This window comes from Rhinolophus sinicus, chromosome 3 (assembly GCF_057876585.1).
Source record: "Rhinolophus sinicus isolate RSI-liver-muscle chromosome 3, RSI-T2T, whole genome shotgun sequence".
NCBI classification, from domain to species: Eukaryota; Metazoa; Chordata; class Mammalia; order Chiroptera; family Rhinolophidae; genus Rhinolophus; species Rhinolophus sinicus.
In genome coordinates this window covers 166,329,390-166,355,112 of record NC_142503.1, presented here as the reverse complement: position 1 = coordinate 166,355,112, position 25,723 = coordinate 166,329,390, and the positions used below count along the sequence as shown (strand labels likewise).

General features: G+C 40.4%; 1 long non-coding RNA gene across 3 annotated transcripts; it reads right to left on the bottom strand.

The window, feature by feature from the left end:
- Positions 1 to 1,398: 1,398 nt before the first annotated feature.
- On the bottom strand, positions 1,399 to 25,120 carry LOC148758694 (uncharacterized). 3 transcript variants are annotated; one of them, XR_016020890.1, is made up of 4 exons: positions 19,252 to 25,120; positions 7,813 to 7,918; positions 4,238 to 4,314; positions 1,399 to 3,150 (listed from the first exon to the last, which is right to left on the bottom strand). It is a non-coding gene; the product is annotated as an uncharacterized LOC148758694 (long non-coding RNA). The 3 variants fall into 3 exon arrangements; XR_016020889.1 differs by having other exon boundaries at positions 1,399 to 4,314; XR_016020888.1 differs by having other exon boundaries at positions 1,399 to 7,918; positions 19,252 to 19,341; positions 19,416 to 25,120.
- Between the last annotated feature and the right edge of the window lie 603 nt (positions 25,121 to 25,723).

Below are 25,723 nucleotides of genomic sequence, written 5' to 3'. Positions count from 1 at the left end.
ATCCAGCCGTGAACATTCTATTGCAGTCAAGCAAAGTAAGGAGCATCAATCGCACGTTCTGCTATAGAGCAAAGCAACAAAATGATGCCTTGCAGCTTTTTATGGCCAAACAAACACAAATGATGTAATTGGGAAAAGCTGTCTTCGAATAGGAGGGAAAAAAATAAAGGGCAATCCTTTGAGTTGGGGTGATGACCACCATTTGAGAGTCTGGGATCAAAGCTCCAGCCAGACATCAAAGCCCATTTGAATCTAATGCCAGAAGAGCTACAGTGAATTAAACGTCATATATAAACTAATTATAACTTGACCCCCACAATCCAGCTTCAGTGAGCACATAGGGGAAAGAAAGCAGACATTGAAACAAAAGATCAAGAAAAAGGAAAGTTGGTAGGAAGACTGGTCAACATCATGGCCCTGACCACTTTAAAAATCTTCTGAGGGCAGAGGGGACTAAGGGAATGGAGGCGGAAACAGCAAACTTTTGACAATGCTGGTCTTGTTTGCAAGGCTATGTCTGAAACAGCTCCTCCTACTCTCACTGACTCCGCACAACTAAACACATCTTTACTCCTGGAAGGAAAGGTTATCTTTTAGCTCTGTTTTAGCATTGTTAAAGAGGTTCCCTGTCTACCAGGTTTCTTTTTGAGAAGCACAAGGTGATTCCATGGTTGGGAGGTGACTTCTTCAGGAAGCTCATGCTTCCTTATACAACCCACCACGGGTTTCAAGCACTGGAATCTGTCTGGGAGTAACTTGCATGGTCTTAATCACTGATGTCTCTACCAGCTTCAGTCCCTCAGCTCTACCATGTCTGCTGGTCATCTTTACATGTGGAAGGTGCATTACACCGATTGTGCAAATACCCTAGAACTACAGGCCCTGGTACTAACACCAAGAAACGATTAATACCGTGTTTCCCCGAAAACAAGACCTAATCAGAAAATAAGCCCTAGCATGATTTTTCAGGATGACATTCCCTGAACATAAGCCCTACTGCATCTTTTGGAGCAAAAATTAATATAAGACCCGGTCTTATTTGGGGGGAAGCCTGTTACTACTACATTCCCAGGAAAAATGTAAAAGTGTTTCGTAGACAAGTAGCCCCTTTAAACAATTGTATTCAGTAGATTTTGCCCTTATTCCAATTTATTGGGACTGGTCCCTATTTATTTGAAATTCCCAATCTCATAAGCTGGCAAACCACTGCACATCTGATTTGATAATCCATAGAACATTTTCCATCATATTTCTTCATTGATAAACATTAGTGATTTCTTAAAATAACAAAATCTAAATTTATAACCTGAGTCTTTTCAGTAAGAAAAAATTTTAAGCAGGCGTTCTTATAGGATAAAGACAAATATATACCATCATCATTACATTGCACTTCTTTGAGTAACCATTTATTCAACGGATATTTGAGTATTTAATACATGACAGGCACTGGGGATACAATGGCAAACACATCAGACATAGTCCCTACCTTAATGGAGCTTAGGGTCTAAAAGGTAAACTGGCACTAATTAAATAGTACATACATATATGTGTGTGATCTATATGTATATCCAAATATACATGCAATGTATACTTATTTCCAAACATATATAATTCCAAATTAAGAAAACACCTACCACAATTTGCAAAATAATATTTTAAAAGCAGGCACATTTTATGATTATACCCAAAATGTCATAATTAAATGAAATCACAAAAAATTACTGACCTTTATGAAACTTGTTCTTTTACTTTTATTGTCTTTTTAAAAATTTACTCTCCTTAAAGCTACATTTGAAATACCTGTGAGATACTTGCTTTATAGCAAAATAATTCGAAACTTTCATCTAAATATCATAATTTGAAAGGTAGTCACTAGTATACATAATTAAACTCAAAGGTAACTAATTACCTTACAGATCTATTTGTTACCTTTTTCTTCAGAATAATCTCAGAAACGAGAAAGAGAAAGCATCACTTCCAACCATGATACTACGTATGAGCAACTCCCAATATGGTTTCCTGATCATTTCTATACCAGCAAAGAGAGATGACAGAGGTGATGTCTGTAATGTGGTTATTAACACGGAAGCAGAGGATTTGGACAACTGGTCCAGTTCTTCCATTTCCTTTGCTCCTATGAGGCTAACCTGAGGACGGGAGAAACAGAACCAGACTTCGAAACAAGCTCCCACATGGGGAGTTCTGAGCCAGTGTTTGCCCCCGAGACCCACAAAGCTACTTTAATTAAGATCCCTAGGGGGGCCTAGGAATTCCTGTGGAAAAGCCCCAATGCCATTATCACCCAGTGAGCGGCTGAAAGCGCTCACTCCTGGCTGAGGCTTAGGTGGCCTCGCCCCACAGGGCGCCGCTGCCTCTAATCCCATTGCGCCCCCGCAGCAGGCTGTGTGAAGAGTAGCACATCCACTTCAAACAGAAATTGGGCCTTGGCTATGTTTGGGCTAAGCAGAAGGCTGGGGGTTGGGTTGTGAAGAGCCTCAGATTCAAAGAGAAGTCAGCTGGGATGACAGGCAGTGGCTGTGCGCCGCTCAGGCCCCCAGAGGCCCAAGCGCTGATAGGAGGGCCAGGGCCTCCATTTCCATCTCCTCCGTGCCCGGGGCGGGGGGCTCTCTCCGGAGCTGGGATGCTTTGAAGTCAGGGAGGATGGTTTTGTCAACAGATGGGACAATTCGCTTCTGTTCACTTTGGTCCGTGCAGACTGAATTCACAGTCCAAGGAGTTTTGCCTCATGATGAAGAAACGCTGCCATTTTGGTACACCCAACTCTTCCCCCTCCCAGGCCCTATGGAGCAATTTGGTTGACCCACGCTTGCCCGTAATAGAGGCTGATTCCACAGGACAAAGAATCCCATTCTACCACTGAACTTTCCTGATGTGGTGAGAATGGATATACATTTGGGGTCAGGCCAGCTTAGATTTGAACACCAGCTGCCCCGCAGTCCACTGGCCAGTAGTGCTCACCACACATTGATGTTGCCAGTTTTTACTTCTCTCAGCCTCGTTTTTCTCATTTGTAAAAGAGAGATTATACCTAACCTTATAAAGACGTGGTGAAGTATCTGGGAGTAAACGATGGTTACCACGAAGTCCCAACTATCAATACATGCACATCCACACAGAGAATGGACATTCCTATGAGATAAAAAGTATCATTAGCCATTGCTTTGACAGTTTTCATGTATTGCTTTGAATTTTTTTCTAAAGCATGTATGGCATATCGTTTTTAGAACACTTTATCTGGTTTTGAACTACAAGTAGGTCTGAGAGACTTTTGAAGAGGGGCATTGTGGTTTCTCCCACTGGCACCGCAGACTGCCAAGCGAAAACACAAGGACCCTGCCATTAGAAGTCATATGGACCAGTAGAACAATGGCATGTATTGGAAAGAGCCTAAATTTGGGCTGAGGTTCAACGACTTGCAAAAGTCCTTTAACCTCTATGAACCTCAGTTGCCTCATTTGTAAAATAGGCTCCTAGTTAATTCACAGATAGTAAATGTGAAGGATATGGCACATAGTAAATACTAGAAGATGTTAACTTCCTTCTTTCTCCTCCTTCATCTTTTATCGGAGGCATTATTTATGTTAATGAAGTGTATTTAGCTCCTTTCTGTTTTACATAGCCTATTATTATGGAAAATTTCAAACCACAAAAGAATGGTACAATGAATGTCCATGAATCCATCAAGGAGGTTAACAGTTATGAACAGATTATAGATAGGCCCCATTTAGAAATAAATACTTTTTGTGAGGGTTGTAAATGTCTATTACATTGTTTTGTATACCTGCAACTAATAAAAAGTAAAAGAAATACTTTGATAATTTGCGGGCCAGCAGATGTAAAACAGTTATTGATTAGAAGTGTATTCCCATCATTAGTTTAATGCCAGGCATGCAATAAATGCTACATGTTATTATTATCATCATTAACAATCTTTTTTTTCTAAACTTATTCCAACACAGTGGATGGACCTTATAGAATACACCTTTCATCCAAAGGGTGCAAAGAGTTTCCCACAATCCTTGCAGTATATCATGATGTGGGGAGATGAAGTTACCCAGAAAAAAAAGCAGTGAAGTGATTCTCCCAGCTTCTCAGGACAAGACCTCAGTTATTGGTCCCATGGTTCTGATTGTTCTTGTGCACCAATAACTATCCGCTTTTGTCCTGTCTCACCTACTGAACTTATCAGTGAGCTCCTTGAGAGCTGGATTCATACCCGATGCAGCTTTACTTCTTCAAGGCAGGACTGGGTGCTTGCTTACTGTTCAAAGTCATAGAGTCTGGAACAAAGTACTATTAGGAAAAGAACGAGGTAAACCATATTAACTTGAAAATTAGTTAAAGCATCCCCAGTGTCTAGATTGGGTTCGCTTTGGGTTAGAGAGACATTTTTCATGAACAACTAAATCTACTAAGTTACATAGATTAAAACTAATGGTCCTTTTTGGCCATTATACATAGAAACACTGAAGCCAAGAACGTGACTTCAAAAACTTAGAAGTAAATTCTTGGCTTAACTATTGAAGCCTCTCTTGTTCAATTAGATTTTAAACTCCTCAAGGGTAGGGACAAATCCTACTTCATCACTAACTCCCTCAGAACAAAGCCAGATACAAAGCAGATACTCACAAAATGCTTGTTTAATTCAATCACCTTTCAAGGTAGGTAGATTGAGATGGAGTCCCCTGTCTGTGACACACTAAAAAGACTGACTTTGGAAAATTCTATAAATAGATATTTAGAAACAGACCATCACTGGGTGCTTTTCCTGTTTGTTCCACCTTCAGAAACACTGTATGTAAGTGTGTGTCTTTTAGCAAAATATGAGGAAACAGGAAAAAGAGAAACGGTTCCAGTTCTGAAAAGATAAGAATAAAGTCTGATAAAGACAAAAGGCATCTGGGGTCAATAGAGTTAAAACAAACTCAGACAGCCCAGCCTGTTTGAAGTTGACAAGAAACAGAGAATGACCCATTGGTTCATTCTGGAGCACAAACAGCTTAATCAGCATTTCATCAATGAGGCAACACCATGGGGGAGCTGAGCCAGGCCAACTGGCACTGTGTAAAAAGCCCCGGGTGTTTTTAGGCATTTCTAGAGGGCCTTTCTACCTGAGCACATCTGTGTGTTTGCGTGTTCGCCTGAGGATGAGGAATGGCAGGGGTATCACTAATTTGGGGTTTATACTTTCTCATTGCTTCCAGCAATGGAATTCCTATGAAGATTCTTGTACAATGGTTTGATTTTGTGTGGTCGTTAATTTGAGTTTACTCCTTCATGATAGTCTGTAGCACCTCACAGTGTCCTAAGCACCTTGTAGGAGTTTAATGAATGTTTGTTGAATCAGGTATGTGTAAGGGGTAGAAATTTCTAGCACAATATTAAACAAATGCCATTTCCGCTAAATATTGCTTTGGTGAAGGCTCTTCTAACTGAAAGTGGTTCCTTTTCAAAGATGGGTGCCTGTGAGGCCACTTCTCTGAGCCCAGAAAGATTTACATTAAAAACTGTTTAAACCCCAAACCTTTCTGTCCTACTGAACATGTACCTGGCAGACCCAAATATACTCTGACTGATGCTGGGCCCTTCCCAGAATTTTTCCAGGAAGCCAACGGCTGACTGCAGTGGCTGCAGCTGCTTCAGTCAGCACTGAGGGAGGGGGACCTGGTTCTGTGGCACAATGGGTGTCCTTTATGCCTCACGCTGTACCATGCACCTGGGGGGATTTCACTGGCTTAGAAAAAGCAATGCAGAAAAAAAGCCCAGAGCTTACACACACACCTTTTCCTTCTCCTTTCAGCTCATTTCCACATCAAAGAATGAAGTTTCTGTTTTCAATAGAGCGGAGGCTATTTTAGAATTACAACGAATACCACTCTCATGTACCAATTGTGTCTTCTGACATTTTCCAAACCATGTGTCACCCCTCCCTTTTTTCCCTCCTTCCTTTTTAAATATACCCCCTCTTCTGAGGACCCTCCATAAGCAGCTTGGCAATGGAGAGCAAAGGAAATTAAAGTGGATCTTTGGCACACCAGACGGTGCTGAAGAAACACAGAAAACTGAGAGCTGTTTAGCATGTGATTCCTGTGGGGACTTTGATCGTTAATAACCCAAGAGGGACAGAATGCAGACACGTAGGGTCTATGTTCCTACACATCACTCGGTAATTGCCCAAATCCTTGGTCTTAGAATAGTTTTCATCCCGTCCAATGTGTCTTCCAAGAAAGAATAAAATTAGCTCTTTACCTTTCCCCCACGTCATCACAAAGAACAAAAACCTAAAGCTAGGTGATTATGTTTCAGTCCTCTGTGTACCCCTTTCCCCCCATATGTTCTGACTGGGAGCCTATCAGAAGAATGTGAATAATGAGGCTACATTTCCTATTGACCCAGCTGTTTATAAATAAAGCTCTTCCTTCTAGGAAAGGCAACGACATTTAAATTGCTGAAAATTATCAGCCTCAACTCATCTGAATTTCATCGTGGTGCTACTCATTCAGGAAATGGGAACCACGAGAAGTTTCCCTTTTTTCCAAATTGCCTCCAGATGTGGCATACAGAAGAATCTTTATATTAAAATATCACACAGTAGCCAATGCCCTACAATTTCTTCTGTCACTTTGGTCAGAAGATGAATAACAAGCCACTGATCATAGAAAAAAGCTCTAGGTGTTGTTTGGGATCAACTTTAAAAGTGCCCAAGCCCTCACCCTGCTGCCATAGTCTCCAGCCACCTTAACATGCTCTGCCTTGTTTTTTCCCATAGCGCTTAACACCTTATTAAACTAAAAAGTTTGCTTATTTATTACATTCATTATGTATTGCCTGTGTCTCTTGCTAGAATACATTTTCCACAAAGGCAAGGACCTTTGTTTTGTTTAAAGATATATCCCAAGGGCCTGGCACACCAAGCTTGCTCGAATACACATTTGTTGAGTGAGTGAATGAATGAATGAGACAGTTTGTCAGTTCTTATTAGGTCAAAATCTCTAGTCCTCACATCAACATTGACACTAATGCCACATGTCCTATTCCATATAGGCCACTAAAGTATCACAAGGATATTCCTAATCTTATTCCCAGATACGCTTTACTGTCTCTCACCCCTTTACCCTGCTTCCCTTCCCAGAGATCTGTTTGTCGATGACACACAATCTACTAGTCCCAATACTCAAATTCTTGTTTTATTTCTCTTTCCTCTTCTTTATGACTCAGACCACTAACTTAGGAAATTCCTGAAGATGTTTCTTTTTCTCTCTCTCTGATTTGTCCTTTTCTATCTATTCTCATTGCCCTTGTCTACGCAATTATCACCTCAAGTAGATTCCTAATTGGTCCCATAGCTTTTAGTCTCGCCCCCCTGCAGTTTCTTTTACATATCATAAGCATCGTTTTGATCTCAAATCAGTGCTCTTCCAAAGCCATCTGTGACCTGGCCCACCTAGCAAACCTGACCTTCCTGAGTGATCAAATGGTCAGGAGTCAAGGCTTGAAAAAATAGAAAGTGTTGCATAGGCAAGTGAGTGATAGTACACAGGGGTGGAGAAACAAGCCGGGGAGAGGACCGCAACAGCCAGGCCCAGAGACTGACAGAATTCATGGACTAATTGTAAGATACTCGTACTTCTGATTACTACTTCAGTAATTATTTGCTGTGTGCCCATGATACCTCTGGCAGTTTCAATGTCCTGGGGATACAACAGGAAATAGTTACTTCTTGGAATTCTGGGACAGTTCTGGAACAAAAACCAATACCAAGCCACCCACAGCCTCTGTCCTTGTGCTCACCTGGCCACTTCTCCTGGCCCCAGAAGATCTCTCAGATGTAAAATCAGCACAGTTAGCCAGGTGAGTCATCATTACACCTCCTGCCCAAAGCTGGGGCGCCAGACGACTTAGACCATAGGATAGTTAGGAAAAAGAAAGGAAATGTTGCCTGTAAGTCACGAGTCAACAAACGTTTTCTATAAATAGCCACAGTTAATATTTTAGGCTTGTGGACCTTACACTAAATTCCATAGTTGTAACACAAAAGCAGCCACAAACAACACTTAAACAAGTGAGCAGAGCTGTGTGCCAATAAAACTTTATTTACACAAACAGGTAGTGGGCTGATTTGGTCCACAGGCCAGAGTTCACTGACCTCTGCTCTAAGATACGAGGCTATTTTAAATCTAATGCTCAGTTTCAATTAGGAGAGGTAGCATGGAAGAACATAAAAACAATGAGTTTTGGTGCTTGGAAAGCTAGTATAGAATCCCAACTTTACAGCAAACCTTGAGGCATTAGGAAAATAAAACAGTTTCCTAATGCATAAAATGAGAAGCAGCCATGCATGGTGGTCTTCAGACTGCCTGGGTTCAAATTCCAGCTCTGCCACTTTCTACTATCGTGATCTTGGGCAAGTTTTTGTTTTTCGTTTTGTTTTTTTTAACTTTCCGTTTATTTTAAGTGTGTTTTTCTAGGACCCATCAGCTCCAAGTCAAGTAGCTGTTTCAATCTAGTTGTGGAGAGCGCAGCTCACAGTGGCCCATGTGGGTAGGGATGGAACCGGCAACCTTGTTAAGAGCACCGCGCTCTAACCAGCTGAGCTCACGGGCCACCGTTGGGCAAGTTTCTTAACCTCTTTGAGTTTCAGTCTCCTCAGCTGTTTTCAAGGGGATAAAAAAAAAAACCATATAGAACCTTCCTCACTGAGAGGATTACATGAGATCATGCATATTAATTGCTTGGAACAAGTAAGCACTCAATAACTGTTAGCTATCATTTTTTTTCTTTTTTTACTATTATATTGTGAAGTTTCCCAAGAAGTGGCTATTGAGACATTACGTGAAAGTATCTGTCTTCTTATTTCAGAGATTAAAAACAGAGAGAAGTTGTTTTGTTTTTACACCCCTGTACTTCCTAAACGTTTTTACACAACTACAGGAAGCTGAAGTTACCTTGTAAACCAGCCACTGCTTTTTCAGATGATTGCCTTTAAGTGGCTTTCACATTTTGAAGATTATCATGCATAATGTATTATACTTCTGTCAGGATTAAATTTTTTCCATTGAGTTTCCTCTTGCCTCCGCCAAGGGTTTTGTTGGACAGGACTTGGTCGCAAAAGGAGGCCACTTGTGTTTTTTCTGAATTGTGAGCACAAAGTGTTTCTTTCAGATTTTGTGTCTTTAAATCAAGTAATGTGCTTTTTGTCTCCAATTACAACCAAGTTAAAATTCTCCAATAGACACTAGACTTCCCTTCCCAAGCTATACATAAGTGTGTCCCAAGCCATCCAATACCATCAGGAGAAAACAGGACTGGATTTGGGGTGCCTCTTCCCAAAGCAGCCTGTCTTTTCGTCACTTGGTGCCAGACTGAGGAAAGAAAAGTAGATTCATGAGGCTGAAGAAATTTTCTGTTCCAGGGCACTGTGGCCACAGCTTAATTATAATGTACGAGTAAGCTGCAAAGCACAAAAACCATATATTCTCTTTCACATTGTATAGCTTATATCAAGAATAATATTGCTCTGCAGTACATCAAAGACAAAGATGGTCTTATCTGTGTGAGAATCTCTGTGACCACACTTGTTGTCTGTTATTCTTTATTAAAATGCATCTCAGAAATCTTTATGGTTCTTCACATAAAGCTCTCTTGAGCCAGGGGTGTGGACTGTTTCCTTCTGGTCATTTCACCACTAGTAAGCATAGTAGTCTTCTCTTTGCCTGCTCAGAGAGAGGGAGGCTGCATTTCAGATTGTCTCAGATAATCCAAGCCACTGTATATGCTGTGCTTTGTTAGAAGGAATCAGCCACAGGGGCAAAGGCGGTGAACAGTAATTAATATGCAAATTTGCTAGTAACTTGCCTCTTGGTGTTGAGGCATCTTTGTTTGTTTGCATAGTCATAGACAAACTGGAATTTGTCTTAGCTGTAATTAGCAGGATAAATATAAAATTATGACATTAATTGTTAGCTGGCTTTTCAAAAATGGTAGTATATGCCTGCTGTGCCTGAGATGTTACAGCTCAGTAGGGGGTTGCTGCAAAAATGAATTTTAAGATGCTGAAATACCCATTTTAATTAAAAGGCAAACATTGAAATCATAGTAACCAGGCAACAAATCATCAATGCATAGATTAACAATTAGTATTTGTACATCAGTTGACCTTATCCCAATGCAACAACAAAAAAGAGAATCACTCTTTTATAATAATAATAATGAAGAGAAATATTTATTAAGTACTCTGCATGAGGTATTCTGCTAAGCACTTTTGTTGCATTATTTCAGTGAATGCTCACCAAAGCTACACCAGGTAGTGCTATTAATAGCCACATACAGATGTGGAAGCCAAAGCTTTAGATAGTTTTTTTTTTTTTTTTTTTTGAATTAAACATTCTTTTTCTTTTTAATTTATTTTTTAAATTTATTGGGGTGACAATTGTTAGTAAAATTACATAGATTTCAGGTGTACAATTCTGTATTATGTCATCTATAAATCCCATTGTGTGTTCACCACCCAGAGGATAGGTTTTTTTTTTTAAGATTGGTTTTTCTAGGTCTGCTCTCTAATTGTGTCAAGATTCTAACCGCAGCTCTAATTTCTTCTCTTTTTTGGTTCTTTCTTCTCTGAGATGTCTACCATTTAGCTGCTTTCACCCAATTCTTCACTAGCACGCTGATGACGGCCTAAACAATATCTCTAGCTCTGAACTGTCTCCGAAATTCTAGGCCACAACAAATTCTCACTTCTGCTACCATGGAAAGCACAGATTCCTTAGCCTGATAACTGAAGGAAGGCTCTCCACAATCTGGCCCAGCTGCTTTCCAACTTTGATTTCCCATTTTACTGCCATTATTTAGTGCTAACTGGCAAAGACACTTATATTTGTCCCTGAGTGTGGGGTGGAATGGGCAAAAGTGGAAAGTGAAATTTCCAAAAGCACCTATTCTGAAGGAAGTTTGGGTGAGGATTTAAAAGGAAGTAATGATCAAATTCTAAACCGATAACTTTTGATTGCCCTGATTGCAGAGAAGTAGTACTAGGAAACCAGTGCCTCTCTTTTGGTAACACAGCCAGTGCCTTCAATATAACATGATGCCACAAAGCCCTTGATAATGGTTTTCTTCCAACTTGATCCATCCATATATCCCTAAAAGCTTTTTCTTTCTTTCCAAGTCTCAGTTCTAAGTTGCTGCCCTCCCCCACCCACCCAAAGTCTTCCCTGCTTCTCGAAAGTAGATTAGGCATCTTCTGATCCATTCCCACTCCACCCTTCCTTTGATGATGACAATATGATATCTCACCATGGTGTAATTATGTGTTTTCCCTGGCTGTCTTCCCACTAAACTGTGGGTACCTCCTCCAGATTAGAAAAAGGATCTTTTCCCCTGTGTGTCTCCCATGCCTAGAACAGTGCTTGGCACCTAATTGGCACTAGTAGCTCTTTGCAAGCAGCCAGTGTCAGACCTGCTAACAAAGTTAGAGTGCGCCTTCAGAGAGGAAATTAACAATTTAAAGCAGAGGCCAGTGAAAAGGAACCTAGGGGACTAGCTGGGGAAAAGCTACCTCCTGCTGGCCTGGGCAAGTGATTCCCAAACCTATGGCTGGAGTGCTGGGAATGAGTGATTCTGAGAGGAAATCTCAGAGAGATGACTTCATATAAACGACTCCACTTCAGGACTTTCTGATGCAAAACACCACAGGCATAGCCCTGGAAACCTACTCTTTGAATGTGGCAACTTTGGGCAGGATTTTGGGGGGAAGAAAAGGGGTGGTATTTAGTCTACTCTTTCAGGAGATGATGAAATAATGGTGTCACTAGAAGGCATTTCCCCCAGTACTGCCATGGTAACCATTAGAAGTCCATGAGAACTTGACCTCAATGGACGTTCACATGGACATATACCATCGGCCTGAGAGCTGGGAGGCCTCTTTCTGGCATTGTCTGTGGCTCCATAGTGCTATGTCAGAGACAATCAAGGCAGGAGACAGAAGGAATTATTAGAGGAAAAAAGTATCCCCATGTTTTCGATATGCCCTCAACTCCCTCCTTCTCCCCCCATAACACCCTTTCCCATCAGTCACAGAAGACCAACACACAGCATCAGTTATTCTCAAAGGACAAAAGAATGCCCTAAAACACACACAAAAACGCCTCGGTTATTCTGCTAGGATTATTATTACAACTCCTGTCACCCTACACTAGCTCTTTCGAGCACCTCTGTGCAGGGTCCAGGGTATAGTGGGATGGGGGCTGAGAAGCAGCAGGAGCGTGTTTCGGAGCAGGCACCTGTAGATGTGGCTCCTGCCTTCCAGCAACAGCAATCTGAATTCTCCCTCCATTCCCATGCTCTTCATCCAGAACTTCTACTATTTTATTCTTTGGTGCTCCACATAAAATTTCATTTGTAAAAAGAGGACGGGTCCTGCTGCTTACAGAACACAGAAGTGAAAACCATGGCTCTACCCTCACTCATGAGTTAGGCAATCAAGCACACTGGTTAAGTGCAGAGATTCAGGGCCAAATGGCCAGGGCTAGATCCTGGATTGGTTATTTACTTGCTGTATAATCCTGAACAAGTTTCTTAATTTTTATTCACTTTGCTTACTTTCTTTACCTACAAACTGTGGTTAATGATTGTACCTACCTCATAGGGTCGTTGTGGGGATTAAATGAGTTAGAACATGTACAGTGTCGAGAACAGTACCGACACCGTAAGTGCTGTGTGTTTCCTTTTACTATCATTAGCATGTGGCCTCCATGAGGGCAAGGGTTTTTGCTGTTTTGTTCATTTCTGTACCCCATGCACCTAAAACAATCCCTGGCACATAGAAAGTACTCGATTAATAATTGTCAAATGGATTCAATGAATACATTTTGCTACCATCATTTGTGGAGGCCACAAAGTAGCTTGCAAAGAGCTACTAGTGCCAATTATCACTGCTAACTGTCCCCCTCTCTTCACTCCTAACCAATTGGTCCCTGGTCCTCAGGTGTTTTACAGCCTGTAAAGGTGGTGCCTCGATAAACAGTATGGCCTGGAAGAAATGGCACTGCAATGAGAAGAACGAGACGGGGTCTGGGACAAGCTCTAACTTGAGTATATCTATGGCCTCAGCTTCTCTGAACTATAAAATGTGTGAGTTGGCACCAGAAGATATAAGTATATGACCCAGACAGAGGCCTGATGGTGAAAGATACCTGACCATAGACTAGAACATAAAACTAGGTGGCTTATTTGGTAAAAGTAGGTAGGCTCACAGAGTCATGCTACCAGGAAATAATTGTCCAACCATAAAAATGTCCCAAAGAGCCATCAAAAATTATTCTAGAACCCTGCAATTCTCTCGAATTACAATATGCTGCTTCTCCATTACAACCCAGTAGATGTTTTATTACAAGTTTTACTCAAAGTTAGTGAAGAAAAGGGTACTGACCTGAAAATGTAAGTGCTCCTTCAAAGAAAGTACTCCCTTGCCCCTCGGAATACCTTTACAACCCAGGTACTCCATATGACCACAGCAGGGGATGCTCATCTCTGCTGCCGTTCTCCTAGGAAAGACGCAAGTTGGTAGCACACCACACTTAAGATTCATTACCATCAGTTCAGTTGAAATGACATGTATTAGCACTCAGATTAGACTGTTTACATAATAACAAGTAGTATACGAGGGAAGGTGGACATTGAAATGTGCCCATGTCATTGACACATGAATAATGGAGAAGGAAGCCCCATGGAAGACAGTATACATGATGTGTCTTCTATCTGGCATCCATGAAGATGCCGAGGTGAGGTAACAAGTTACGTCTGGTGGCAGGGCAAGCTGGTGGGCACAGGGCTAATGGAACTCCTTGTTGGACAATCTCATGTTAGTCAGACCCAGCAAAAAATCCAATCTCCATCCTCCCTGTCACAAGCTACACTTGACCTATAGGACTAAGGGAATGATTTACTTTAAGGAACCCTTAAATCACTTTGGAAACATTCACAGCTTTGTTCTGAGAAACGTGGAATTTTTCTCTTTTTTGGACTAGAATCTTGGCCTTTCTTCTATGAACATTCATATACATGTCTTTGACCATAAATTTTAATTTTTCTGAGGCAAATGCCTGAGCACAATTGCTGGGTTGTATCAGTAAATGCATTTTTAGTTTGAGAAGAAACTGCCAAACTACTTTTAGAATAGATAGAAATCTAGTGTCTCCACATTCTTACCAGCATTTGGTATTGTCACTATTTTGATTTTAGCTATTCTAAGTCAAAGGCATTTTTAATAGCAACAGTAAATCAGAAAGCATGGAGATAAACATAGTGAAACTTAACTTCCTACCTACTTTAAAAAAAAATCTAATAATTTTCACTTGTGATATATGCAAAATCTTACCTGATATTTTTTATATCAGATTCTACTTTATTAAATATACTTTAGCTTCATTTACCTAAAAAATAATTAAAGAGCTCAGTCTGGAATGGACAATTAATTCATTCAGGTGTCACATTATAAGAACACTACCTGAAGATATTTTGAAAAGTGAGGGCTTATGGGTAGAATATTGGTGAGCAGAGCTTGGGTTCTCCATCAGTAGAATGTCTCTATGTCCCATTTTCCTTGGGAAAGTCCTGGTTTATGCCTGTTGTCCAGTATCTCCTACGGTTTAGCATTTCTTTTCTGCTGGATTTAAAATCTTTTTAATGAAGTATAATTAGCAATTGTTGCATTAAAATAAGCTGGGGTAGATTTAAGAGGCTTGTACACTCCAGATTTCCAGCTTCTGCCATGCCACATCTCATAGCATGTGAGACACATGTGCAGGGAACAGAGTTCTTACTTTAACCCGTGGTTAAATCTGAAAGATCAGCGGCAATTCTGTCTCTCTTCTCCTGAACTTTCCATGTGAAACATTACTCACATCTCTCTCATAAGGATGCATGCAGGGAAGTCGTTGATAAAACAAAAAACAGTGAGATAAAAGCAATTAATGGCTACTAACCCTTTCACATCTTACGGGATGGCGGGAGACGTTTTTGAAGCTGTTGCCTTACTGGCCATTTGGTATACCAGCCAGTTGTGCTATGGCCAATGTCAGAGCCAGAGAGATAGATGCTTGGGTGAGTGAGAAACATGGGACATAGGGACACACTGTAACATATGTAAGAGAATCTAGAGATTAAGTTCTTACGTGCTGGTTTTGTTACTTATTGCAAATCTACAACTACTTATTTTATTGATAGCATGTGCTTATATTGCATTAAATCCTTTTGACAGCACTGAACTCAGTAGAAATGAAGTGTTATACTTAGTGAAAAATTAAACACAAGGAAGTTGATGATGAACATGTTTCTCCAACAAAAAGTTTATTGACGTTTGTCATTCTCCAAGGGGTCATAGTGATATCACTGACCATATACAAGCCAACAGATTAAATCTGCTAAGGAAGCATCAGTATCAATGGTTAATAGTTATAAGAATAGTTATAAGAAGAATGGGCTGGAAGAAAAGTTAACCACTAAAGCTTCAAGAGGTGCATTTACAAATCACTCTGTGAAGCATGAGTTTTTGTTTAAATCAAATGACTGTCCTTCTAATTTCAATATATTTCCAATTCCAAGTTTTCTTGTGTACACAGAAAAAGTAAAACAAGAGATGTTAATGTGTTGTCTCCATTAACAGAATCACAGTTAAATGCCACCCGTTTTATATTTAGTGTTATCATTTACTTAAAAGAAAATCTTTTCATTGCAAATAATTGGTTCATTGTTTTCCATCAAATTCATGGAGTCAAAATAAAGCTTTTATACGTTAATTCTTCCACATCTGATATTACAGTGAATGCTACTGAAAATCATTTTTGTGGTGATAACAGTACAAGTTTTGGTGAAGCAGAATATCATGGTAAAAACAGTGTCCTCCAGAGATGGCCGGTTAACTCGGTTGGTTAGAGCACGCTTCCCTTAACAACAAGGTTGCCGGTTCGATCCCTACATGGGCCACTGTGAGCTGCACCCTCCACAACTAGATTGAAACAACTACTTGACTTGGAGCTGATGGGTCCTGGAAAAACACACTTTAACACAACAACAAACACCAAAAAACCCAGTGTTCTCCAGTTACGGAGCAGAAATGTACTAAGAGTTAGTGTAGTGGTCGTATAATTTACAGTCCTATCCAAACAAATTATAGTTTTCTACTAGTTGAAAATGAAGCTGCAATAAACAAAATGGACAAATATAATCACATATACACAGTGTTACTAAACAACAAAGCTGATGCTGAACACCCTTAGTTCTGCAAGGATGGCCCTACAGGATTTCTGTCCTTCCCATCTGATATTTATAAGATTTTAGAAATGTTTGAGCTTGTGAAGAACTATTTTCTGTATCAACCTAAGTGCCCATCGATGACACTGAACATTTTTATAAACATGTTTTCTAAATTTGGGCTGCATTTTACTCCAAATTAGTTGGAAATATTCAAGTGTTTATTGACTGGAAGGCCACATATTTCAGCTTCTGAAACTTAATGAAACTGCAATTATTGAAAACAAAGCTTACAAATGAAAAGATATTGAAATGTATCCCCACACAAAGCAAGAGAGAAAGCGAACAACTTAGAGAGTTCAAATGATCCTCAGAGATGATTTGAAATTCTATAATTGTGCTTTGGAATATCTCATCAAATAGGAAGTATCTTTGATAAAATTCCTGGTTTTAAGTGGATAAATTTATATTCTGTACCAGAATGGAAAAAAATTTGAGGTCTACAGTTTGGGGGCATCTAAATTTGTCAAAACATTCCAAAGATTCAGAAATAGAGATTTTTTTCGATGAGTTCTTGCTTGTAAAATTATTTGTTAAGATAGTTACTCTAAATAGAGGCAAAACGACAGTCCTTGTGAAAATATTTGGGCTGAAATATTCAATTTTCAAATCGAATATTTCATTTGTGACAATTCAAATAAAAATTAAGTTGAAAATATACTTCGTTCAACAGAATCTGCTTTGAGTTTAACAAATGCCTCAGCATTTATAGAGAGTACTTTCTCAGACAAGAGCCAATTCAAAGTATTAGCCATTTTAAAATTGACCTTAAACTGTAATCTTTAAGATGACTGTGAGCAATTATATGTAAAAATTCAACTTAAGACCATATTGAAAAAAAATACATTGATTAGAAAAATATGAATGGCATAATATTAGGCAGTATATTATGGAACTGAAACTAATTAACTGAAATTTATACTAAGAATAATTACTCTCATGATGTCATTTTTAAACTTCAGATAATAGATAAAATTTAAATGTTTTAATGTATGTTGATATATTATTTTTATTCTTTAGAAATAATTTCTTTTTTTAAAATAGTTTTGAACAGACTTTATAGGTCTACTCTTAAAACAGGATCTTTGATTCTGGGATACCACTCTGTGGTGCAAACAGATGACGTAGGACATTTTCTTGAGCATTAATCTACACTATACTGTCCTGAATGCATGAGAACGTGGTTAATGGTTGATCATTAGCCTCATTCCAGTTCTTATCCAGAAAGAAGATGTGGTAGGCAGAATTTAAGATAACCCCTAGGAACCCACACCCTTGAGTGTCAGTGGGACCTGTAACTTACTTCTAACCAATAGAATGTGGCAAAGGTGATGGGACATCACTCATGATTGTTATGTTATATGGAAAAGACGAAGAGATTATTCAGATGTAATTAAGGTCGATAATCAATTAACTTTAAATTAATCAAAAGGGAGTGTATAGTGGGTGGGCCTGACCTAACCAGGGGAGCCCTTTAAAAGAGAGTCTAGAGCTCAGAGCTGCTGGCTTTAAAGAAACAAGCTGCCATGAATTCTACAGTTGCAAGAAAATGACTCCTGCCATCAACTACATGAACTCGGAGTAGGACCCCACGTCTCAGATGAGACCCTAGCCCCAGGTGATACCTTAATTTCCACTTCGTGAGACTGAACAGAGAACCCAGCCAAGCAATGCCCAAATACGCGTGACCCATGGAACTGTGAGATCATAATTGTAGGCTGTTTTAGGGCACTAAGTTTCTGGTAATTTGCTGTAATGTAATAGAAAACTTAATAGGAAGGGGTAGAAAATTAGGGTTGAGGGCCAAATAGGGAACTCAACCTACCAAGGAAGTCATGAGTTAGATGATAATTCAAGCTAACTAGAAATGCTCAGCTGCTAAGAGCCACAGCATGGGACTCCCAAACTGACGGGAAAACAGAAGTGAGAAAGGCAGCAATAGATAACTTTTCAGATCTAAAAGAAAAGCTCCCCAATCATATATGATTGTCATCTAAAGCCCATCCATGATCATAACTGGTTTCCTATTTAAGTCAGACTTTGCAGGGCTCAGGGAAAACAAAAACATAATTTCAAGGTTACTGATTATCTTCCAAAGGATTTATATGCATTAGTCAGTGACTCTGGCTCCTTTGCAATGTCTTTGAAAGATAATAGTATTTAGACCCTACTGTGTTCCCATCCAATTCTCCAATCATCTAGAAAATCGTAAGATATTCTTTCAAAGAGTTAAAGAAAGCAATGTATGAGTTTCTAGGATCATTGAAAAGCATTATCTGATCACTGATTTTCTATCATTCTGATATTTGATTTAGAAATGCATTGAAAGAGAAGGGGGAGGAAATGGGGCTCCACTGATATATGGAAGCCTTAAAAACCTGGGTCCAAGAAAATATATGACTATATATATGAATCTACTTAAAGCAGGTTGCTTTCTTTTTGCCTTAGTTCTTGAAAAGCTGTGAATGAATTTTGTCATCAGTTAAATCTCATTTTAAATGCATCGGGGAGCTCAGTATTGAAGGAACTCTACAGTAAATCAAAGTAAAACAAGTTAGCTATTTGTAGGGTATATAATTAGGCAACCTAAGACTTCTATTCTATTGATTTGGATTTTTGTATATCAGGACTTGTTATAGTGGAGAACTGGTTACCAAAAATGACAGTTTGTTTTCATGAAGTGCAGTGCGTCAGGAACCTCAGCTGATGTGTGATGGTCCCAGATGGGGCTTGTGGGCAGACAGCAGTAAGAACACTGATTGATCTGGAACATTAAAGAGAGAAGGCTGATGGGCCATTGAAAACCTATGTCTACTAGGAGGGCTACAGATCCCGGAGGCTTCTAAAGTGGGACATGGACAGACCTCCAAGCCAGGATGTTAAGGAAAGAAAGCTCCAGCTTAGGAGACAGTGTCTTACTTTTTGCAGTCTGACTCCACAGTTTAAGTCCTGGAATACTAGAGCTGTGTCACCAGCGGAAGTACTTAGCTACTCTGTGCCATCTCTTACCTGTAAAATAGAAAGAATAAAATCCCAATTTCATAAGGCCATTGAGGATGAAATACAAAAACACAATAAAGTACCTGGTGCTTAGTCAGTTTTCAATCATTGTTAGCTGCTTCTGTTTGGCACAGCAGAGTTCTAGAAGCTCCAATTATTAAAAGGACTGACTAAACCTGGGAGAAAACAAAAGAAAGTGCTGAAGAAAAGAAACATGCCATAGGAAAAAGTGCTAGTTTCTCCAGAAGGAGAATGCCTTGGGCATTTTCAGTTCAGCGACTATGTACTATTTCTCATCATTATCTCATTTCGAATTATAATCAAGAATGTTGGGAATAATTAACCCCATTCTATATAGTCCTGGGAGCCTGTCATTGCAGGTAAGAAGGATTAGGTACCAGCTCTGTCAGTCGTGGCATGCGAGCACATTCAAGCACATTCCCCAAATGACACGATGTCATTCGTCCTCTTTACTGGCAGGCTCATTCCCCACCCACTGCATAGTGACAAGGATTGCCACTTGCATTCATCTCATGCTTGATAACACTTTTACAGTCACAGAATAGCAGCAGCTCCTGAAAATACCCAGCCCTTTTAAAGGCTTAGAAACGACAGCAGCAATGAGTGGAGCATCGTGCCTTTAGAATCCGATGTGGTAAATCCTCTCTCCATTGAACTGCCAGCCCAGAAGCTTGCTCCCTCCTTTGTCAGGAATTCTAGTCACAAAAACCTACAATAAAATGCTGCAGGCACATCAATAAAGAATATAATGAAATCAAATGAGTCTTGTTCCTTACATTTACATGCAAAGTATATCAAAGGAGCATCCAGTTTGTTCCTGAGACCCACACAATGGATGCTTTTGTGTGGGAGGAGAGAAGATATATGACGCTGAATTAGGAAGCAATTCCAATTAAAAGGGCTGTGTTTAAGGCTCCAACGACAATGCAGCCTTTGCTAGACAGTTAGCTATTAGATGTGTCTGGCTGCCGAGGTGGTTTTTATGGTAATTGGACCAAAGCTGGGTGTAAAGAACACAGCAATACCACCACTGGGTCCCAGGCTCCAGGTCACATGCCTCCCTTCCTACTTACTCCTATGTGACCTCAGGGATAATAGTACCTGACTAATAGGGTTATTACATGGATTAAAAGAAATAAAGCATATAAACCACTTTGAGCAGTGCCAGACACAGGCTAAGCATGCCACAAATGTTAGCGATTATTGTTATGATTTCCCCTGACTTGGCTCCACACGAAAGCTGGCATGGGCCAGAATCACCCAGATGACACATGAATGGGATCCTGGAAAGATCTGCCTTTGTAGGCCAACTGCTATGTGGTGGGGAAGGGAAAGTTGTCCCTTGGTACGAAGGCTTCTTCAAGCCAGTACAACTTTCTCTCCTAGAAAAACAGAGTTCCTTTTGCAAATATGGGCTCCTTGGGACATGGGTCATTTGAATTAGCTCCCGTTTCCTGTACGCTTTTCATATATTATAGCTTTTAGAAACAGAGTTGGTAGATGGCACCTTGGAGATAGGTCATTCCCTGTTGCAGGTTGTCTGTAATTTTTCTCCAGATTCTTCGTTTATCTTCAATGGGAGATCCACCTTCTTGTGGGTGAGCAGGCCGGCTGCCTGGTGCCAGCTCAGATATGTAGCTGCAATGCTACAGCCTACTTGTCTCCGTGGAGGATCGCACTTCTAAAGGAGTCGGGATTTACCATTTGGTTGTTTCCCCCTTGCTCCTTCACTGAAGTGCCTCTGGAGTTTCCTTCAGCGCAGAAGGACCAGAAATTCTTGGTTTTGTAATGTTAGTGTCATTCTTCATTAGCCTAATATTAAAAGGGTATTTTCGAATGGGAACATGGGTCAGGAGAAGTTTGAAGCATACACTGAACACGAGTGAAACTATGGAATATATGAGAAATTCAGAACCAAAAGAAACCACTGGAGGTTCTGACAGACATGAGGTGCCTGAGGATCCTCACGTGCACGCGAAACAAAGAATAGCACAGTCCCCACTACAATTAGTCACTCTACGAAGCACAGGATATGTACCTGATGCTCGTTTCAAATACGGGTTTTATTATTGTGAAGATGTGAATGGGACCAAATCACAGTGTCTCTTATATGAGAAAGCCCTGAGGAATAATAACATGAAGCCATCACTCTTGGAGTGACATTTTAAAACCAGTCCTGAGGAAGGGAGAGGAATAGGCAAGGGGAGGTTACAAAAGGTGCTTTATTTCCATTTGTAATGTTGGATTTATTAAAAAAAAAAAAAAAAAAAGGAAAGAAAGAAAAGAAAAGAAGGTCCTACAGCCATTATGGCAAAATGTAAATATTTGTTAAATCTAGGTGGTGAGTCACAGGTATTTGTTATGTCCCTCGCTACACTTGGCTGTATGCTTAAAAGTATTTCAACATAGTTTTAAATGATTGTGTAGATTTAGAAGGAAAAGCAACAGAGTGTTTGCCACTCAAAGGGAGAAGTCTTGGCTCAGAACAGTGCAATGAAAAGCAAACAAAATAAGTGAGGAGTCGCTCCAAGCTTCCTTCGAGGTGGGTTTCCACAGTGACTTTGGAAGGTGCAGCTCCTGTAAAGGAAAATCCATTCCCTTTGATGCGGCCAAATCTGTTTTAAGTTAAAGGAACACAAGTGCTGGGATGGTGGCCTGTACAGAGCAGCAGTGCCCTGAACCGTGAGACAGAGTGCATTTCCTTTGTTCCCTGACTTCAGTGAGGTAGTGAAAGATAATTTTAAACAACGTAACAAATATGCAACAACAACAAAGCAATGGTTTGGATACTAATCAGTTTAGACAAAATGGGTGATGAAACGGGAAGTAGCTTTGACATCCCTCCTTTCTAAAAACATAGGCTGGCGTAACCAAGAAAAGGTGCAGTCAGAATACAGATTCAGAACTGAATAGTTATGTTTCTTCATGAAGGAAAAAGAAATGTATCAAAAAAAGAGGAAAAACCCAGATAGGGTGAATGAAGTCAGTGTTCAACCTAATCATGAGAGGTTCTCCATTGAACAGGCTTACTTAGCAAACGTGGGGCCAACCACTCACCGTCAAGTGTGAGGCCAGCCTGTAAACCTTTCCCCTGCACAGAACAGGCTTCTGTGAGGAAAATGAAACCTGAAAAGCCATAAAGTATTGATTTTGGGGACTACGAGTCGTTTGAGACCTTCAGTTCATTTACTTGTGATAAAAATTTCAGGTAAGTGGGAAAGTAAAGATTAACGCCATGAATCATCTGTGTTCATGAAAAAGGCCTTTGACCAGTGTTTCTCTGACACAGTAAGAGAGACTGTCTCAAATCAGACTTCCCCTCTCTCCAAAACTGACCATGTAATAAGAAGACACAGTTAAACAAATTTTCCTCTTATGAGGAATGGCACGCAATGTCCGTTCTTTGTGCTGTGCCTCTTCCACAGTCACGGCCCTAATACAGGTTATAAATTAATGAAAAAGAAAAGGGTTGCTATTTGAACCCACGATTATGTTTTAACCAATTTTCAACTTACTATGACTCTGAGAAGACAAATTACTGGGAGCCAAACCCCAGGTATATGTTTTCAGATTATTTAGAGCTAATGTGACTCATCCTTCCAAAATGACCAGAGACCCACAGAAATGTGTTTGCCTTTTTTTTTTTTCTGATAAGTCATTTAAAATGCTATATTGAAACAAACATGGAGGGGTGTGTTTTTTAGGCCATTTTGGGTTTCAAGTAACAGAAATCAATTTAAGTTAGAGAATATACACAAGGAGAATGTATTATAAGGATATAAGCAGCCTCTCAGACCCAAAAAAAGAAAAGGGCTGCTATTTGAACCCATGATTATGAAAATACGTGTACATGAGATCTCAGAAGGGTCCCCCTCCATGGAATCTTCTCCTTCCTCTCTCTCTGAGAAAGACTTTATCTTCTTAGAAGAAGGGCTTTCTTAGCTACTCAGTCCTCATGATGAATAGGAAATGGGCAGCAAGTTTTATAGTACCAGTAACTTCAATTGCTGGCTTGCGCTCTCCCTCTCTCCCTCTCCCACACACCCTATCATCTTAAGTTTTCTGACTTAATTCCAAGGGCATAGTTTAGGGATGCTGACTGGTCCAGCTTAAATCAGGTGTCCACAGCCAGCAGAGCAGAGTCACACAGCTGCCGAGACAGAAAATGAAGCCAGCAGTCTCCAGAGAAGAGAAATGTGGCAAATGGCACATGAATTTCACTACACATATGTTATGGAGCAGAATGTCTTCATGCAAAAATATGTATTGGACACCTCCTCTGTGTCTGACACTCTTCTAGGTTCTGAGGAGACAACAGTGAACAATAAAGACTCTTTCTCTCAGAAAGTCTACATTCTACGGAGGGTGAAAACAATAAGCAAACGTTCAATAGACACCTAATGTCATACATATGGTTATAAGTGTAGTGAACAGTGGGAGTGGGTTACTGATCAATGTTTAATAGCCACCTTTCTGGAAGGCATTCGACAATTCACATGGTATAAATACTTCCACCGTGGTCAATTTGAAGCTACCAATGTGGTGTCACTGACTATGGAGTTGGGAGGAGATATGCAGATACAAGAGACATAAATAACCTCAAGAGCATAAATAAGAGTGAAACAGTAAAAGAACTAGGAAGTTATGAGTTTTGAGGATTTATTACCTTTGTTTTTAATATAATTAATTTAATTATAAGTTGACTTATTCAATTTTTAATTATGGCTTTAATGACTGCCTTAAAAAAAAAATCCCTGAAAATTTAACAATCAGCCTTCACAAGCCAGTACGAGCCAGATCCAGGCCACCACTGGCCATAAAGCAAACAAAGCAGGTGGAGGTTATCTACTGCTGTATAAAAAACCACCTCAAGACATAGTGGTTTGGAATAAGAACTGTTCTATTCTATCTCACAATTTTGTGGGCCAGACATCCTGGTAGGGCTCAGTTAAGCAAACCTTGTACTCAGTGACTTCACCTGGCAGATGGACTAGTCCTGAGGTTCCAAGATGGCCTGCTCATGTGTCTGGTGCCTTGGGGAGGACTAGGAAGCTGGGCTCAGTAGGCACGGTGGCCTGGAGGACCTACACATGGCCACTTCAGCATGGTGGTCTCAAGTAATCAAATCCAGGACTCCCGAAGAAAATGTTTTAAGAGGCAGGAAGTAGAGGCTGCCAGTCTCTTAGGGCCTGGGCCTGGAAACTGTCCCAGCACCACATCTGCCATATTCTATTGCTCAGAGCAACCACAGAACCTGCCTACATTTAAATGGATGGGGACCTTGTCTTTCAACAGGAGTATCAAAGAATCTGTGGCCATCTTTATTCCACCACAGACAGAGAGTGGGAGTGGTGAAGGAGCCATGCGATTTTAAATAGGGTACATGTTGAAGATGTTTTGACTAATGTGATTCCCCCCACCCCCGAAAACTGAAGGCAGTGAGGAGTGGGGCACATGAACACAGAAAACCAGCATGCAATTTTGAGTCCAGCTTTTGGCTAAACCCTCAGACCCCATTCTGCCATTAGGATATCTCAGTGGAAAAGTAGAGAAGCCCCAGTGAGACTGAATTCTTCAGTCCGCAGGTGAAGGACACTGAAACCAAGAACTCTGGTGCCTAGTCCCGGGCACCAAGCCCGGCCATGCTAGTCGGCAGCAGAATGTGACTTGGGCCCGGCTCTTCTACACAGGTCTCCTATTTAAAAGTCTAGTGCTTTTTCTACATCTCCCTGCTTTTTCTTATTTTTACAAAATTCTTTCCAAAGTCAGTGTTATCACATGATTTAGCATTTGATACTTTTCTACCTTAAACTATACATATTTTATATCTTCAATGAGGATGTACCCTCCTTGTAAGGAGTGTACACTCCAAGTAAAGAGAGACACTTACTTTTACACTTCTCCAGGGCCACTGGGTACAACGTGTAGTTTGTACACTGCATAAGATATCGGACTGGGTTGGGAGGGGCTTGGGAAGAGAGTTGAATGGGGAGGGGGTTGAACACTGCACTTGGCTGGCCAGGCTGTGTACTGTGGGGCTGGGCTGCATTGCCCCAGAGGAACGAGCCTCTTTTTCTAGTGCCTACAGAGGAGAGGCTGTGCTTGTCTTACAAAGTGCACATTGTATAATGTAGTGCTGGACATACGGAAGAGGACCCCGGGCCGGGAGTTGGGAGTGGGGGGGGAGGATAGGATTAGAGGGAATGGGATGTACTGATGAATAGCATTCAGATTCCCCCAAAAGGGCTCTTATGGGCACGCTTTAGTTATCTACTGCTGTGTAACAAACCATCCCAAACATACCGTATTTCCCTGAAAATAAGATCTAACTGGAAAATAAGCCCTAGCATGATTTTTCAGGATACTCGTA